The following is a 20,372-nucleotide window of genomic DNA, read 5'->3' on the forward strand; positions in this document are numbered from 1 at the left end:
GCCCAAAGCAAAGCCATTGGAACTTATGCTCAAAGTGGATAATATCATACAAATGTGGATATCCATGATTCCTAACATGGTATCAGAGTCATGCCCTTAACCTAGTCATGTCAATAGAAGGAGTCGAGCCTCGATTCGACTCGATTAAGGGGAGGTTTTTCTCTATACTGAACTTCTTTAGAGACGTATTTGATACCTAGTTTTTCTTCAACCAACCAATTCAATTATAAGAACATACCTCAATTCGTTTTAACATCATAGAAAAATCCAAAATGGTATTTTCATTCTCATTAGGAATCCATAATCTTGTGGATCTTCATTGGATCTTCAGTCATTGTGATCAACAACTTAAGAGCTTCCAAATGGTTGTGATTTACGCATAAATGAATAACAGTTGGATGATATCAATTTGCCCATTAATCACTGCATGGTGGAGAGGAATCAACCCATTCAAATCGTGAACCATGCAAGTGCTTGTGTTCTTCTCTAGCAAAGCTTGAACAATCTCAATCGTTCCATTTTCTGAAGCCAAGTGTGGAGGTGTCCTTTGCACGACATCAACTTTCCCAGCAAGTTCAGGATTGAGATCTAAAAGAAATCGAGTGAATTCAAGATGGCAATGCAAAATTGACACATGCAATGGACTCTCAGCGTTGGAAGAGGAGATTAGAACTCTTTGAATGATATTTGAGTCGCCTCGAATTAGTGTCTTCAAGCTTTGAATGGACTCAATCTTTGATGCTTCATAGAGCTTTCTTTTACTTTCTTCAATAGAGGAAATGGCTAATCTAAGCTCGTTGTCTTCTCCATTTGCCTCCAATGCTGATTCTCTACCTTACTCCCAAATGGGGTTTTCACATAGAATTTATAAGCCAACATAAAAAAAAAAAAAAAAAAAAAAAAAAAAAAAAAAAAAAAAAAAAAACTATATTTTATTTATATGATTTTGTTGATTATTATTTTTTTTTTTTTAATGGATGACGAAAGGCTTCCAAGTTAGAATTGACCTTTGAAAATAATCATTATTTATACTTTCACTTCAGAGTGACAGCCAAGTGTAACCATCCTAATTTCCCTCGACACCCAAGTGTAACCATCCTAATTTAAATGGATAGGAAGCAAACCCAAGGAAGCTTGTTTGTTCAATTATTAATAGAAGTTATATCATTATTTATTTCACTTAATTTTATGGTTATAATTAAAAAGGAAAAGTGATGTTATATAGTAAGTATTTATAAATAATAGGTGTTCGGTTAAAGTCCTATAGTAAACTGAAACCATGTATATAGTCTTTGGGTAGTGCTTTCATAATATACATATCTAAAGTCATGATACAAATTTTTTAGCTAATATTCCTTCTTGAATTTTCTCTCTCCTATTTGTTTGTATTCATCTTGATCAAGTGTGTACGTTGTTGTGCAATCTTAACAATTGGCATCAGAGCTAGGCGAGATTCACCACGATCAGAGCTAGGCGTTGTTGTGCGTTGTTGTAGATGCCTTCTTTCTTTTCACAAAAGAACTCTAGATATTCTTTTAACATATCTCATGCAATAGACTCTAGAATAACAATACGAGAGAAATTCTACTTCTTAGCTGCCTTCTCCTATTAAGTTCAGTTTTTACCATAAGTTCTATTTTGAAGATTGTATCTTCTTATTTATCCATAATTTTCCTTTTGTAGATCCATTCATATCGTATGAGTTTAATTTCATCAAGAACATCTACATATTCTTGGATTTTATTACTTCAACTTATTATGCCATTGTCATCATCCCTAATAACTATTTTGAGGTAATAAGCCTTGAACTTGGTCACAATTAGGATTTCAATAGGATTGAGTCATCTCGTAACTTTTCCACTAAGTATATTTATCCTCTTTGAATTTGTTTCCGCATATATGTTTGACAATTCCAATTGTTGAAATGTTGTAAACTAAGTTTATGTTCCATAATCCTAAAATTGTCACATAAACAATTTTGAAGTGAGTCATATACCTCGTGCAATCTCTATTACATATCTTAACAAAAGTCTGGTAATGACATATAACATATATCTGTATCTATATATATTTTTTGGAATATATTCTTGCTTTCTCCTTTTACATCACAATTTTACAAAATGGTCCTCATGCTTAGAACTGGATTTCAATTCCACTTCCTATCCACTAATTTTAGTATACAAGGTTCTTAAACTTTATGATTTGCCAGTAGTAGACATATAACATTATGATTTGTCCATAATGTCTTGATAGATTCACCTCAATGGAATTCAACTTTAGTCATTTTTTTTTTTTTTTTTACTTCTTTTTTTTAAATTAGACTAAGTTGCCTTCGATAAAAATACTTATATATTGAATAATAATCAATCAGATTGATAACATATTCACAATATTCTATGTCTTTTATATTCATTAGATCACTTGAGAATGTATAACCCTAAAGTGCTCTTTGGTCTTGTAGCCTTATATAATAAAATTCTAATGACTATCTTGCATGAAAAAACAACATCTATAAACTTGTTTAGAGATTTTCCTTTTTACTAAAAGAAAATAATTTATGTTTTTATTCTTAATTCCATGATCATACATATCTCAATAATTTTATAATCTAGTAAATGTTAACGATGTCCTAAACGTATTTTCAAATAATTTTGAAAATATAAACTTTAATATTACAAAGTAATTCATAGTATATGAACTACTTAGAAATTAAGCTTCAGAAATTGAATTTCTCTTATGGTTACTAAAAACACCATATTCAACATTAAATAATCATTTTTATTTTATGAGATCTTAACGTCTCCTACTATATCAACTGTCATTGATTTCCTAATGCCAATATATAGAATCTGTTCTATGTCATCAAATATTTCCAAGAATTACATATAAAAGGTGATGAAGAATAAATCTTACGTTAACTGTCCAGGTAGTGTCATTTATTCTCTACCAAAAATCGAGTAAATCAAATTTACTTTCTTTTATCTTTTGTTTCATAGTGTCATTTAAAAAAATTCGAGCTGACCTAACAAATTAGTAATTATTTTCTATCATAGCTTGGGTCCTAATTTTTCTTATATTTGGTAACACTTAGTTTTGGATCATTTAGATAACTATCTAAATTTAGGTTTTATTGACTTAAATATCTCATATGTTTTTGTCATTTTCTTATCTTAGTCTTGATATCCAACATATTAACTAAAAGATATAAATGAAGATTTTTCGTTACCTTTTATTCATCACTCATGTGCTCTTCAAACAAAGATATGAACAAAGTTATGTTTTCCTTATTGTAAATACACACAACACCACAAATAATCCATATCCAAAATACAAGATGAAACACACAACATAACCTAGTTTTTGCGTAGCCCTCGATCTTTATTGAGTTGTGGTTGAAGTCATTGCATCTTTCTCAAAGTCAACGATTTGACCTTTTTGTAGCCCAAACGAAAAGCTTCACCACCAAAATAAGGAAAGGAATTATAATGCAACAAATAAAAACCACTCCCCCCATTACTAACCAAATGTACCATGCTATTACAAATGTTACTCTTAAAGTAAGAGAGTGGCTAAATGAGACATTTAGCAGCCCAACAGCCAGTAAGTAACTATATGATAAGGATGCAATGGCAATGCACATGGTTACGGTTAATAACCATGAACAAATCCTATTTTTCAAAGGCAATCGACCTATAATGAACATAATCACACATATTGATGCAAAGAATGAGATAGAATTTGTAATCAAGTAAGGAACGTAATAAACTTCTTGGCCTGAAGCTGGGTAAGCCATTATTGCAGTTCCTGCTATGAAAGTTTTTAAAGTATTGTTACAATGCAACGAACGATGAATATTGCTATTGGAGTTGTAAGGAATGTCTTGTTGCCAAACACCTCCAGGAGGGTTGATTGCACCTTGAAAAGCCACGGTTGCAATCACTGTTGTCACCAACATCATTGTGCCTTGCACTTCTTGAAGCCAATCACCTTTGTATTCAAGGTTCTTCGTCCACAAACTTCTCAAGAGCTTTTTGAGTGTTGTTGATGTTGATGACCCTTTATTGCATTGTTCTTCAATTCTACTTGGCGATTCCTTCTCATTTGTGGCATCGGAGTTGTTTACAATGTTTGTTCCAGTTTTTATTCCTTGGATAGACAAGAAATATTGTACTATCTGCACAATTTGAATTCAATTTTTTTTATATCAAGATAGTGTGAAGGATTGTTGGGAGGGAGCCCAACATTGGCTAATTTAGGGAATAATCTAAGGTGTATGATTAAGGAATACATGTTCATTCATATGAGGCCTACATCTCCATTCGTATGAGGCCTTTTAGGGAAGCCCAAAGAAAAGCCACCATAGCTTATGCTCAAAGTGGACAATATCATATCACTACGGAGATCCATGATTCCTAACATAGTCATGTCAATAGAATCCTCAAATGTCAAACGAAAGAAGTTGGGAGCCTCAAAGGTGTAGTCAAAAGTGACTCAAGTTTCGAACAAATAGTGTACTTTGTTCGAGGGTTCTATAGGCCTTAAGTGAAGCTCTATATTGTACATCGTTCGAGAGGAGGATTGTGGGAGGGAGACCTATTTGATACCTATTTAAGCTCTGAAATAATAATTTTTCAGTTTTTTTAAATAATCAAATAAGAAATTAAATTTTCTTTAACCAGCTATAATTCAATTATAATAACATACCTCAGTTCCTCTTAACATCATAGACAAATCCAAAATAGTATTTTCATTCTCATCGCCTTCGTTGAGGAACCCATAATTTTGTGGATCTTCAATCATTGTGATCAACAACTTAAGAGCTTCCAAACGATTGTGTTTTATGCATAAGTGAAGAACACTTTGACCATTGTGAAGCTTAACCCAAGGAGATCTTGGCCTTGCAATGATCAACCGTTGCATGATATCAATTCTTCCATTAATCACTGCATGGTGGAGAGGAATCAACCCATTCAAATCACGAACCATGCAAGTGCTTGTGTTCTTCTCCAGCAAAGCTTGAACAATCTCGACCGTTCCATTTTCAGAAGCTAAGTGGAGAGGTGTCCTTTGCATGTCATCAACTTCCCCCGCAATCGACTGAATTCAAGGTGGTGATGCAAAACTGAGACATGCAATGGACTCTCAACGTTGGATGAAGAGATTAAAACTCTTTGAATGATATTTGGGTCGCCTCGAATTAGTGTCTTCAAGCTTGGAATGGACCCAATCTTTGATGCTTCATAGAGCTTTCTTTTACTTTCTTCAAAAGAGGAAATGGCCAATCTAAGTTCGTTGTTTTCTCCATTTGCCTCCATTATTGTTTCTCTAACTTACTTCCAATTAGAGTTTTCACATAGAATTTATAAGCCAACATTAAAAATACTATATTTTATTTATATGATTTTGTTGATTTTTTATTTATTTATTTTTAATAGACGTTAGAGACTCTCAACTAAAGTTGACCTTTTGAATTTAAAAAATAGTCTAATTATTGCCCTCAATTCCAAGAAGAAAAAAATCATTATTTATACTTTCATTGGAGAGTGACACCAAAGTGTCACCATCCTAGTTTAAGTGGATGGGAAGCAAACCCAAGGAAGCTTATTTGTTGAATCATGGATAGAAGTATATATCATTATTTATTTCAGTTAATTTTATTGGGATGCTATGGTTTCTCATTGATAAGGATAATGCTTCTCGTGATTTGATTAAGTTAAATTATACCACACTTTTTGAATTTAGAGATAGAACAGGTTCATTTTTACCCTTATATTTATTTTAAAATAGTTTTGAGGCAATCTTTTCGATGTAATTAAAAAGGAAGGTGATGTTATATAGTAAATATTTATATATAATAGGTGTTATATGAGTTAAAGTTATATAGTAAACTAAAATCATATTATAACTCTTGGGTAGTGCATATCTAAAGTCATCAAATTCTTTAGCCAATATTCTTCCTTGCATTCTCTCTCTCCTATTTCTTTGGGTTCATCTTGATCGAGTGTATCCGTTGTTGTGCAATCCTAACAACTGGTATTAGAGCTAGGTGAGATTCACCACGGTTTGAGAGATGGAAAGTTTGGAGATTGCAATTGAGAAGTTTGATGGTTCCAATTTCGGTTTCTAGATGAGGCAAATTGAAGATTATCTGTACCAAAAAGATTTTAACGAACCCTTGTTGGTGGTGAAGCCAGATACCATGGCCACGGACCAATGGAAGCTCTAGGATTATTAGGCCCTAAGGTTGATCTGGTTGACGTTGTCCAGAAACGTGGCGTTCAACATCATTAAGGAGAAGACAATGTCAGATCTGTTGAAGACGATGTCGAATATGTATGAACAACTGTTGGCTATGAACATGGTGTATTTGATGCGGAGATTGTTCAATCTACAAATGTCTGAAGGTGGATCTGTTGTTGATCATATAAATGAGTACAACATGATTGTAAGTCAATTGAGTTATGTGGAAATTAAAATTGACGATGAAATTGAAGCACTGATTTTAATGTCAACTTTACCCGAGTCGTGGGATACTGTTGTTATCGCGACCAGCAGTTCCCGAGGATCTGAGAAACTGAAGTTCGATGAAATCTGAGATGTAGTTCACGACGAAAGTATTCGCAGACAAGAAATTGAGGATTCTTCTCATAGTGCACTCAGCATTGACCAAAGGAAAAGAAGTAGATCAAAGGGCCCAAACAAAGGTGGATCAAAATCAAAGAACCTTGAAAATTTTCCAAACAGACCAAACGTGACGTGTTGGAGTTTTGGAGAAAAATATCACTTTCGGACAGATTGTACAAGACTAAAGAGGAAGTAGAATCACAAATCGAAGGATGATAATAATTCTATAATATAGCAGAAGATATTCGGGATATTATAATCCTCAGCGTGAACAGTCTGATTGAATCCTAAATTTTGGATTCAGGAGCATCTTTTAATTCATCTCCAAATAAAGAGTTGTTTCGAAATTTCAAGTCTTGAAATTTTGAGAAGGTGTATCTTGTCAACAACAAAGATTTGGTGATTGAAGGAAAATGGGATGAAAGCATACAAGCTCGAGTAGAAAATTAGTGGGCATTAAAGGATATCAGAAATATTCCTGGTCTAAAAAAGAATATGATCTCTATTGGTCTGTTGGATAGCACAGGTTATGCAGCCAAGTTTGGAAACAGCTCATGGAAGGTGAAGGGTGTCATGGTGGTAGCACGTTACACAAAATCTGGAACCCTATACACCACTGCTGGATGTATAAACATGGCTACTGTTGTTGAAAGTGCTTCCAATTCAAGTCTATGTAACAATAGATTTGGACATATGAACGTCAAAGGAATGAAGATGCTGACTGTGAAAGGAGTTTTAGAAGACCTAAAATTTGTTCATATGAATCTTTATGAGAGCTTCGTTATGGGCAAACAAAAACGAGTTAGCTTCACAAAGACTGTTAGAGAACCAAAGAAAGTACGATTGGAAAGGGTCTATACAGACATTTGGGGACCATCTTCAGTTTCATCACTTGGTGAATCAAAGTTCTACATCACCTTCAAGATGTTGTAAGCTGAAGTTGAAAATCAGACCAGTTTGAATATCAAATGCTTGAGGTCTGTCTTTTTTGTCAAGATATATTATTCGACGTCTAAAAAATTAGGTGGTGACTTCTAATATCATGCGTAATTTCTATGGTTTACCTTTTTTCCAAGTTTTCTAACATATTATAAGGTCCAAGCTTTTTTTTTTTTTTTTTTTTTTTTTTTTTTTTTTTTTTTTTAATTTCTTTATTTAAACCCTACCAACATGTGAGCAAGAGCCACTTTTTTTAAGAGCTTTAGAAAATGAACAACAAAGGTTACACAAAACCGTTGAATATTTCGTCACTTTGGGTATTTTCTTTCTACTTTTGCTTGTTCTCAACACTCCTCGTTATTTTACTCCACAAACATTTAAATAAAATAACATACACAAAATCTGTTTTCCTTATTGTGAATACACAAACCACCACAAATAATCCATATCCAAAATACAATTTCAAACATGCAACATAACTGTTTTTGTAGCCCTCAATCTTTATCTTAGTTATGGTTGAAGCCATTGCATCTGTCTCAAAGTCAAAGATTTGACTTTTTTACGGACCAAACGAGAAGCTTCGCCACAAAAGTAAGGAAAGGAATTACAATACAACAAAGACAAACCACTCCCAACATCGCTAACAAGGTATGCCATGCGGTTAGAAATGTTACTCTTGAAGCATAAGAATTCCTAAATGAGGCATTTAGCAGCCAAACTCCCAATAAATAACTATGTGATAAGGATGCATCTCCCAAAAAATAACTATGTGATAAGTTTGCAATGGTAATGCACATGGTTACTGTTAATAACCATATACAAATCGTATTTTTCAAAGGCAATCGACCTATAGAACACAATCACACATATTGATGTAAAGAATGAGACAGAATTCGTAATCAAGTATGCAGTGTAATAGTTTTCTTGGCATGAAGCTAGGTAGGCCATTACTGCAGTTCCTGCCATGAAAGTTTTCAAAGTATTGGGACTGTGAAACGAACGATGAATAGTGCTATTGGAGTTGTAAGGAATATCTTCTTGCCAAACACCACCGAGAGGTTGATTGCACCTTGAAAAGCCACTGTTGCAATAACCGTTACCACCAACATCATTGTACCTTGCACTTCTTGAAACCAATCACCTTTGTATTCAAGTTTCGTCTTCAACGAACTTTTCATTAAGTTTTTGGGCAGTGGTGATGTCGATAACCCATCATAACATGGTTCTTCAATTTTGTTTGGTGATCCCTTCTCATTTGATGTAGCACAAGTTAAATTTTTTTTTAGTGTTTGTTCCTTGGATAGACAACAAATATTGTACAATCTGCAGTTTGATTGTGCATTCAATTTGTTTATATCATGATAAAACTTTTTAATACCTAATTTGTAAGCTAATAAATAGATCAGCTCTATCATCTTGACTATTCTTTTTGCCACAACAACAAACCAATCCTAGCATATATTATCCACTTTGGCCCTAGCTAACAAATCACAATAGGTCATCTTTTTTTCTCACAGATTAGAGTGGCGTAGTGGAAGTGTGGTGGGCCATAACTCATAGGTTTGAGGATCGAAACTTTGCTCTAATAGAGAAGAAAATTTTTAAAAATTGAATAACTTGTAAATGTACAAACAAAATTAGTTGATACAAGATTCAATTGTTAATCCCGTGACTCCTCAACTTTACAGATTTCCCACCGCTACATTGCTCGTTACATATTCAAGCCTCATATTCTAAAACGTTGACCATTATACTTCTCCAATCATTGCATAATCTCACAATAAAGAATATAATGTTAAGATTGGGATTCAAACTCATGCCCCTTCGGAGGCCAACTCCGCCATCTTGACTTTTTTTTCTTTTTTTTTTTTTTTTTTTTTTTTTGTATTATCTACAAATCACTGCTAACATATATTATACACTTTGGCCCGTTATGCATCGTCGTCAGTCTCACCGTTTTAAAATGTGTCTTAGTCATGTTTAGGAGTTTGAAGAGGTTTATTGGATTCCTAGGCCATCTAAGTTGCTTAACACGAGTTGTTGGCTCCAAGTTACTCTATTCTGACTCCTCGATTCTTTCTTTAGTTTTGGAGTCATAAGGTCAAGACCCTCTTAATGTCGCAACGATCCTAAGGTGCTTAGTCTAGTGTAACCATCTTGACCTAAGTCATCGTATAACCAACTTAACTCTTATACCCTAGCTTTGTGTAGATAAACACGCTAGATAGGGAGAACACACTGGCAAACACCTGCAGCTAACACATACGGTATCATGCACAATACAAGCAAACAAGCTCAATAGGAAGATAATATCTATAAATAAACCTCGAGAACAGATCACAATATCTAATCTTTTATTCTAACAAATCAGAGTGGTGCAGCGGAAGCATGGTAGGCCCATAACCCGCAGGCCTTAGGATTGAAACTTGGCTTTGATAGAGGTGGAAAATTTTAAAATTAATTGAAGAGCATACAAATCAATGCTAGCATATATCATCCACTTTGGCCCCCCTTTAAGCATTGTCGTCGTCAGCCTCATAATTTAAAAATGTATCTTGGTCATGTCTAGGAGTTGAAGAGGTTTATTGGATTGGATTGGCTCAAAATGGAATCAACCTGGAGCACACATTTCGGACCTATCTTGACAATTTTTTTTTTTTTTTTTTTTGTAAAATATACAAATTACTTCTAGCATATATAATCCACTTTGGCCCGTTATGCATCGTCGTCACCTTCACGGTTTTAAAATGCGTCTTGGTCATGTCTTGGAGTTGAAGAGGTTTATAGGATTCCTAGGCTAGCTAGGTTGCTTAGCACGAGCTTTTGGTTCCAGGTTACTCTATTTTGACACCTTGACTCTTTCTTTAGTCCTGGAGTAATAGAGTCTATTTCCTCTTAACGTTGTCACGATCCTAAGGTGCTTAGTCTAGTGTATGCATCTTGACCTAAGTCATCGTATAACCAACCTAACTCTTACACCCCCAACTTTGTGTAGATAAACACGCTTGATAGGGAGAATACACTGTGAAACACTTGGAGCTAATACATACTGTATCGTGCACAATACAAGCAAACAAGCTCAACAGTAAGATGATATCCATAAATCACCCTGGAGCCCAAATCACAATAGCTCATCCTTCTTTCTAACAAATTTGAGTGGTGAGTGGAAGCGTGATGGGCCCATAACCCATAGGTCCCAGGATTGAAATTCGGCTGTGATAGGTTTTACAATGACATTTAAAATTTGAAAGGAAGAGCGTGTGATATGACTCCTAAGCTTTATAGATTGCCGCCCACCATCGATACTTTGCTTATTAAAAATGGGATTCAAACCCATGCCCTTTTAAAAAGCTTTTGGGTCTAGGTTACTCTATTCTGACTCCTTGACTCTATCTTTATTCCTGGAATGTCTAGGAGTTGAGGAGGTTTATTAGATTCCTAGGCCAGCTAGGTTGCTTAACATGAGCTTTTGGTTCCAAGTTACTCTATTTTAACTCCTCGACTCTTTTTTTAGTCCTCGAGTAATAGGGTCTATTTCCTCTTAACGTCGCCACGATCCTAAGGTGCTTAGTCTAGTGTACACATCTTGACCTAAGTCATTATATAACAAACCTAACTCTTACATCCTAGCTCCGTGTAGATAAACACGCTAGATAGGTTGAACACACTATCAAACACCTGGAGCTAATACATACTTTATCATGCACAATACAAGCAAACAAGTTCAATGGGATGATAATATCATAAATCACCCTAGAGCATAGATTACAATAGCTCATCCTCTTTTCTAACAAATCAGAGTGTCGTAGCGGAAGCCTGGTGGGCCCATAACCCATAGAGAAGAAAGATAAAACCTGGCTTTAATAGAGAAGACCTATTTATCCGCCGCTCAACGGGAAAATAATATCTATAAATCACCCTGGAGCATAGATTACAATAGCTCATCCTTTTTTCTAACAAATTAGAGTGGTGTCATGGTGGGCCCATAACCCAGGTCCTAGGACTGAAACCTAGATCTAATGGAGAAGACAGGAGAAGACAAGACTTTAATATTGATAGATAAAACTCGCTGCTAAATCACCTTAGAGCACAGATCACATATCATTGCTAAATCACCCTTTGCATCGGTATGTGTGTTGCTATTGCCTCCTTATCACATAGTTACATACTCAAAGTTTGGCTTGTAAATGCCTCATTTAGGAATTCGTATGCTTTAGAATTAACGTTTACAATAGCATGGTACATTTTGTTAGCAATGGTGGGAGTGGTTTCTCTTTGTTGTATTGTTATTCACGTCATTCTTTTGGTGGTGAAGCTTCTAGTGTGGGCACTAAAAAGGTTGTATCTTTGGCTTTGTGGCATTTAGAGAGATCCGATCACTTCAATCACAACTTAAATAAAGATCAATGGCTATACAAAAAATAGGTTACGTTGTTTGTTTTATCTTATATTTTGGACATGGATTATTTGTGGTGGTGTGTGTATTCACTATAAGGAAAACATATTTTATGTATGTTATCTTATTTAAATGTTTGTGGTGTAAAATAACTCGAATGGGGGTTGCGAAAAGTAAGAAATTTTTTTGGATCTTTGAGGCTTGCACGACCCAATTTTCGAGGCTTCGAGAAATCGGTTCGCGATGAAAAGAAGAATATGAAAATGAATAAAATAAAAACAAACAATTAACTGTAAAATTGTGCGCCATTTAATATGAAACAATAGATATTGTTCTAGTTATTTACAAATGGGGAGCGGGAGCAAGAAAACTAATACAAACGACAACCCAAAAGAAATACAAAATAACATTGACGCCCCGGGTCGACACCCCTCTATGATAGTGCAACTCTCTAGCACCTCTCCACCTTGATTGGAACTTAAAAGAGAAAGGGGAAAATGGATGAGTATAAAACACTTAGTAAGGAATCTACCTGTAAGCTCTCATCGGATCCTTAACCTAATATGTATCCACGGGCTTCTCGTAGGGTTCTAATAAGTTTGCCACTAGTTCAGGTATTCCCTGAATGTTACATCACACCACAGTGGTGTCTACAATGAGCAAATCTATTTGTGTAGTCCCTCGTCTCCTCTTAGAGTAAGTTTCCTCCACACAGAGTAGTAGCTCCTCAATATACTACTATGTAGTATCTCGTTTACTCTCAAGCGGGTTGTTCTAAACACAATAGTATATCCTCTATCAACTACCTGTGTAGTCCCTTGTCCTCTCTCAAGGTGGGTTATCATACAATCAATAGTGATTTCTCATGTTATGTACTTATGTAGTCCCTCGTCCCTCTCCATATGGGTTATCGTATATATAGTAGCAATTTCTCATGTCACCCATTTATGTAGTCCCTTGTCCTCTCTTAGGTGGGTTATCATACATACAGTGGTAGCTCCTTATATCATCTACTCACGTAGTGCCTCTTCCCCTATCAAGGTAGGTTATGCTCTACATCTGATAGTGGGTCTTTGGGTCGCTATTTATGTAGTCCTTCATTCCTTATCAGAGCATGTTATATCCTACACATAGTGACTTCCCAAATAGTTTCGCTCGCATTACTTTCAATCTTATGTGTTCTCATAGTTCACCTTATTGTCGTGGAGATATATTAGGATATAGGGCATTTAGGTGGATTAGGTCACAACAAACATTTTTAGGTCGCTCGGGGTTACTTTCTCGTGGCTAAGCCAAATCTCGAGGTACACCTAGGTCTCTAATTACTACTCAGGATCCCTGGGTGGTCAGTGTATTGAAAATATATTGACCTAAGGTGTTGCATAACCACCCTTGTTCTACTGTTGTACTCACTCTTATTCATGCATGCTATACTGGGAGATATTCAATCGATCACCTAATGCATAGAAATCATGATCTCAACGTCCATGGTGATTTACTAAGGGGATAATCCTACTGATCAAGTAAGCATAGGCAATTCATACATACATTTACCTGAATCTAGCATACAATTTAATCATACAAATCAAACATGCTCAACGGGTGATAACGTCCATCTAGCACCTAGAGCACATATCACAATTTTCCAATCCTTATATAGCTTGTATAGCTTGTAAGCAAAAACACAACAACAACGGTTTAAACCGTATATAACTTTTCAGATATGCAGAATTTTACAACTAGTCATATCCCCTATAGTACATTTTGAAGCATTTCATGTCTACCAGACGTAGCCATGATTTCACCGAAACGTCATACACTTAAAGAAAACAAGAAGGAAATAATACAGCATGAAAGTAGTAAAAGATAGCAGTAAAATAGTACAAGGCAAGGGTTTCGACGTGTAACAGGCATGCGATCATAGGAAACATGCCTTGGACAAGCAAGACTATGACACAACGCGTCGATTGAAAGTCTAATTTATAACATGACCTTTAATATTAGTAATACATAATCAATGTTCTACACAAAATGGATAAAATAATGCTACGAAACATTCTCTCATTGAATTTCTTATTTTCTTAGACCGTTTCAAAGTCTAGTCTAGATTTTAAATATTCCAAAGTAGAACATATTAATTACAATTCAATTGATTATGCAACGAATATGAACATAATTATAAAAATATACATGCATGCAAAACGTGATTTGGAAGATTAATTTATAATATGATATTTAATATTAATTATACATAACCCATATAATGGATAGAATAATGTTGAGAAAAATGATTTCTTGTTGATTTTTTCATTTTCATCATCTTTTCAAAGTCTCTTATATGTATTGTTTATGTGGGAGAGGAAACATTTAGAATTAAATCATGGTTGAAATTTAGAATTAAAAATAAATATTAAACCATGATTGTAGTTAGTTAGTTAATTAATTAATTAATTTTAAAAAAATTGATTTCTGTCACAATAATTTGACGTGACATCTTTCTCTTCTTTGATCATATTAATTTAGTTGCAATTACTTAGATTTTAATTAAAAATTAAACCATACAAACATTATCTTTCTATTTACCTCAATCAAGGAAGCTAGTATTTGATAAGTTACGAAAGAATCAGCTATAAGTCAAGAAGAAGATATGTGACTTCGCACGAACATGCATCACTTTCCTTGGGCACATCATCAAGTGTTGAGAAATCAAAATGGATAGCGATAAGATTAATGCTATCCAGGATTGGAGAGTCCCCACTTTAGTGACTGAACGATCATTTTTAGGATTAGCAAACTACTATAGGTAGTTCGTTGGTTTTCACAATAATCCGCCCCATTAACAGAACTTTTGAACAAAAACCAATCTTGGTTGTGGTCAAACGAGTGTCAAAAGAACTTCAAAGATCTAAAGACAACCATGACGAGGGGTCTTGTCCTTAGTTTGGCAGACGTCTCTAAGCCTTTTGAAGTATTGATGGATGCATCTGACTTTGTCCTTGGGGGTGTCATTTTCAAGGAACGCCACCGTATCGATGAAGCAAGAAGCTCAATAATGCGGAAAGGAAATACACTCTCTCAAGAAAAGAAATGTTTGTCGTCGTCTATTGCCTTAGAGTCTGGAGGCAATATATCTTAGGATCAAACTTCGTAGTGAGGATAGATAACAATGTCATTTGCCACTTCTTCGATCAATCGAAGTTAACGTCATAGCAAGCTCAGTAGCAAGAATTATTAAATGAGTTCGACTTCAAGTTCGAACATAAATAGGAAAGAGTAACCAAGCGGCCGACACGTTGAGTCGAAAGGGCGAACATGTGGCCCAGAGAATGCTAGCCCACATTCAGTCAAGTAAGATTAGTGGGTTGATGCGCAATATCAGAAGGGAACACCTATAACAAAGCTATTGTTGATCCTAGCCAACAGGGTTAGAAAAGTCAGAAGACTTGTACGGAGCATTCAAGAATTCCAAGTCCAATGGAAAAATATTCCTATAGATGAAATTAGTTGGGATTTGAACTCTGACGCGATCCACATTGAAGATTTCAAACATAGACGGTTGACAAGGACGTCAACCATTTAGGTGGGGGAGGATGTCATTGTCATGATTGTCTAGGACGTGTTGCCCATAGCCGCATGCCCATGACATGCCAAGCACTTTATCTTCTTTTATGTTGTATTGTTTTACTATTGTATTTTTCTATTTGTATTATCCGATGAAATCATGTCAAGTTTTCTAGAACCTATTTCTTAGAAGGAAAGGGTCTGTATAACATATGGCGAGTAAAAATGTCAAACCTCCAAAAAAACATCATTATCGAATCTCACAATAAAAAAATCTCACGTTAAGAATGGGATTTGAACCCATGCCCTTTCGAAATAGTACCTAAAACTAGCGCCTTAGACCAGCTCGACCATCTTGACTATCTTTTTAAATTTTATTTTATAACAACTCAAGCCCGCCGCTAGCAGATATTGTCCGCTTGGGCTTGTTACGTATTGTTGTCAACTTCACGATTTTAAAAAAACATCTTGGTCACATCTAGTTGATGAGGAGGTCTATTGGATTCCTAGGCCAGTTAGGTTGCTTAATTCCGTCTTCTAGCTCCAGGTTACTCTATTCTGACTCCACGAAGATCTTTAGTCTAGGAGACCTAGGGTTAGACCCTCTAACCGTTGCTCACGATTCTAACGTGCTCAGGCTACTAGAGGCATCCTGATCTTTGTCATGGTCTAGCCAACCTAACTCTAACACCTAGCTCTGTGTAGATAAACATACTCCACAGGGAGAACACATAGTCAAATACCTGGAGCTAACAAATACTATATCATCCACAATACCGGGAGCTAACAAATATTGTATAAACATGAGTTCATTTGAATTTCGTCCTTCAAAGTTTCTCCAAGTATCGCCGCTAGTTGTTTCCTATTAGAAAGTTCATCTCGTTTCGTTAATAACTCAAATTTCTTATTGCCTTAAACAATATAAATTTTAGCTTTGGGATGGTTCGAGACAGTGGAATTTGATGAAAACCCTTATATCGAGCCAAGAACCCACATTCTAAGCAGTCAGAACTGCCGAAGCCAAGCCGAGCCGAATGAATTCATTTGCGTAAGTCGAAGGATCCATTGATTGTAGAAGCGACACGTTTCGCAAGTGGGAGGTGACACGTGCAGGTAGCCATTTTTTCCTTCCTCTCTATTTTCACTCTTTTCTCTCTTGAGGGCTCTATAGAATTGTTAGGAGAGAGACCTATTTGATACCTATGTAAACTCGAATTGTTAGGAGAGAGACCTATTTGATACCTATGTAAACTCTGGATAATAATTTTCAGTTTCATGAGATAATCAAATAAGAACTTAGTATTTCTTCAACCAACCAATTCAATTATAAGAACATACCTCAATTCGTCTTAATATCATAGAAAAATCTAAAATGGTATTTTCATTCTCATCGCCTTGGTTTTGGAATCCATAGTCTTGGGGATCTTTAATCATTGTGATAAAAAACTTAAGAGCTTCCAAGTGGTTGTGTTTTACGCATAAATGAAGAACAGTTTGACCATTGTGAAGCTTAATCCAAGGAGATCTTGACCTCGCAATGATCAACCGTTGCATGATATCAATTCTTCCATTGATCACGGCATGGTGGAGAGGAATCCACCCATTCAAATCACGTACCATGCAAGTGCTTGTGTTCTTCTCCAGCAAAGCTTGAACAATCTCAACCGTTCCATTTTCTGAAGCCAAGTGTAGAGGTGTCCTTTGCAGGTCATCAACTTCTCCCGCAAGTTCAGGCACGAGATTCAAAAGAAATCGAGTGAATTCAAGGTGGTGATGCAAAACTGAGACATGCAATGGACTCTCAGCGTTGGAAGAGGAGATTAGAACTCTTTGTATGATATTTGGGTCACCTCGAATTAGTGTCTTCAAGCTTTGAATGGACCCAATCTTTGAAGCTTCATAGAGCTTTCTTTTTACTTTCTTCAAAAGAGGAAATGGCTAATCTAAGTTGGTTGTTTTCTCCATTTGCCTCCATTATTGTTTCTCTAACTTACTTCCAATTGGGTTTTTCACATAGAATTTATAAGCCAACATTAAAAATACTATATTTTATTTATATGATTTTGTTGATTATTTATTTATTTTTAATAGATGGTGAGGCTCTCAACTATAAATAAGTTGACCTTTTGAATTTAAAAAATAGTCTAATTATTGTCCTCAATTCCAAGAAGAAAAAAATCATTATTTATACTTTCACTCGAGAGTGACACCAAAGTGTCACCATCCTAGTTTAAGTGGATGTGAAGCAAACGGAAGGAAGCTTATTTGTTGAATCATGGATAGAAGTATATATCATTAATTATTTCACATAATTTTATTGGGATGTTATCGTTTCTCATCGATAAGGATAATAACTCTCGTGGTTTGATTAAGTTAAATTATATCACACACTTGTTAGATTTAGAGATAGAACCGTCTCATTTTTACCCTTATATTTATTTCAAAATAGTTTTCAGTCAACCTTTTCTTTGTAATTAAAAAGGAAAGTGATGTTATATAGTAAATATTTATATCTAATAGGTGTTATATGAGTTAATGTTATATAGTAAACTAAAACCATATTATAACTCTTGGGTAGTGCATATCTAATGTCATCAATACAAATTCTTTAGCCAATATTCCTCCATGCATTTTCTCTCTCCTATTTTTTTTTTTAGGTTCATCTTGATCGAGTGTGTTCGTTGTTGTGCAATCCTAACAATTGGTATCAGAGCTAGGTGAGATTCACCACGATTTGAGAGATGGAAAGTTCAAAGATTGCAATTGAGAAGTTTGATGGATCCAATTTCGGTTTCCGGAAGATGCAAATTGAAGATTATCAGTACCAAAAAGATTTTAACGAACCCTTGTTGGAGGTGAAGCCAGATACCATGACCACGGAGCAATGGAAGCTCTAGGATCGTTAGGCCCTAGGGTTGATCTGGTTGACGCTATCAAGAAACGTAGCGTTCAACATCATTAAGGAGAAGACAATGTCAGATCTGTTGAAGACGATGTGAAGTATGTATGAAAAATCGTTGGCTATGAACATGGTGTATTTGATGCGGAGATTGTTCAATCTACAAATGTCTGAAAGTGGATCTGTTGCTGATCATATAAATGAGTACAACATGATTGTAAGTCAATTGAGTTATGTGGAAATTAATATTGAGGATGAAATTGAAACACTGATTCTGATGTCAACTTTACCCGAGTCGTGGGATACTGTTGTTATCGTGACCAACAGTTCCCGAGGATCTGAGAAACTGAAGTTCGATGAAATCTGAGATGTAGTTCACAACGAAAGTATTCGCAAACAAGAAATTGAGGATTCTTCTCATAGTGCACTCAGCATTGACCAAAGGGAAAGAAGTAGATCAAAGGGCCCAAACAAAGGTTGATCAAAATCAAAGAACCTTGAAAATTTTCGAAACAGACCAAACGTGATGTGTTGGAGTTTTGGAGAAAAAGATCACTTTCGGACCGATTGTACAAGACTAAAGAGGAAGCAGAATCACAAATCCAAGAATGATAATAATTCTATAAATTCAGCAAAAGATATTGGGGATATTATAATCCTCCGCGTGAACAGTCCGATTGAATCCTAAATTTTTTATTCCGGAGCATCTTTTAATTCATCTCCAAATAAAGAGTTGTTTCGAAATTTCAATTCTTGAAATTTTGAGAAGGTGTATCTTGTCGACAACAAAAATTTGGTGATTGAAGAAAAATGGGATGAAAGCATACAAACTCCAGTAGAAAATTAGTGGGCATTAAAGGATGTCAGATATATTCTTGGTCTCAAAAAGAATATGATCTCTATTGGTCAGTTGGACAGCACAGGTTATGCAACCAAGTTTGGAAACAACTCATGGAAGGTGAAGGGTGTCATGGTGGTAGCATGTTACACAAAATCTGGAACCCTATACACCACTGCAGGATGTATAAACATGACTGCCGTTGTTGAAAGTGCTTCCAATTCAAGTCTATAACACAATAGATTTGGACATATGAGCGTCAAAGGAATGAAGATGCTGACTGTGAAAGAAGTTTTAGAAGACCTAAAATTTGTTCATATGGGTCTTTATGAGAGCTTCGTTATGGACAAACAAAAACGAGTTAGCTTCACAAAGGCTGTTAGAGAACCAAAGAAAGTATGATTGAAAATGGTCTATACAGACATTTGGGGACCATCACCAGTTTCACACTCGGTGAATAGGTATGAGTTTATTTCCTGAAACACAAGTCAGATGTGTTTGCCACCTTAAGGATGTGGTAAGCTGAAGTTGAAAATCAGACTAGCTTGAATATCAAATGCTTGAGGTCTGTCTTTTTTGTCAAGATATATTATTCGAAGTCTAAAAAATCAGATCGTGACTTCTAATATCATGCGTAATTTCTATGGTTTACCTTTTTTCCAAGTTTTCTAACATATTATAAGGTCCGTACTCTTTTCTTTTTTTTTTTTAATTTTTTTATTTAAACCCTACCAACATGTGGGCAAGAGCCACTTTTTTTTAAACCCTACCCTCAATCTTTATCTGAGTTGTGGTTGAAGTCATTGCATCTCTCTCAAAGTCAAAGATTTGACTTTTTTACGGACTAAACGAGAAGGTTCGCCACAAAAGTAAGGAAAGGAATTACAATACAACAAAGACAAACCACTCCAAGCATAAGAATTCCTAAATGAGGCATTTAGCAGCCAAACTCCCAATAAATAACTATGTGATAAGGATGCAATGGCAATGCACATGGTTACTGTTAATAACCATACACAAATCCTATTTTTTAAAGGCAATGGACCTATAATGAACATAATCACACATATTGATGCAAGAATGAGACAGAATTTGTAATCAAGCAAGTAGTGTAA

The 20,372-nt window shown here is 35.2% G+C and overlaps 1 pseudogene; it reads right to left on the reverse strand.

Annotated features, from left to right (window-relative positions):
• Positions 1 to 373: 373 nt before the first annotated feature.
• On the reverse strand, positions 374 to 5,315 carry LOC147792523 (uncharacterized; annotated as a pseudogene).
• Positions 5,316 to 20,372: the final 15,057 nt, after the last annotated feature.

This window comes from Cucurbita pepo, chromosome 6 (genome assembly GCF_057944985.1).
Source record: "Cucurbita pepo subsp. pepo isolate OVF chromosome 6, ASM5794498v1, whole genome shotgun sequence".
In the NCBI taxonomy this organism is placed as follows: domain Eukaryota; kingdom Viridiplantae; phylum Streptophyta; class Magnoliopsida; order Cucurbitales; family Cucurbitaceae; genus Cucurbita; species Cucurbita pepo.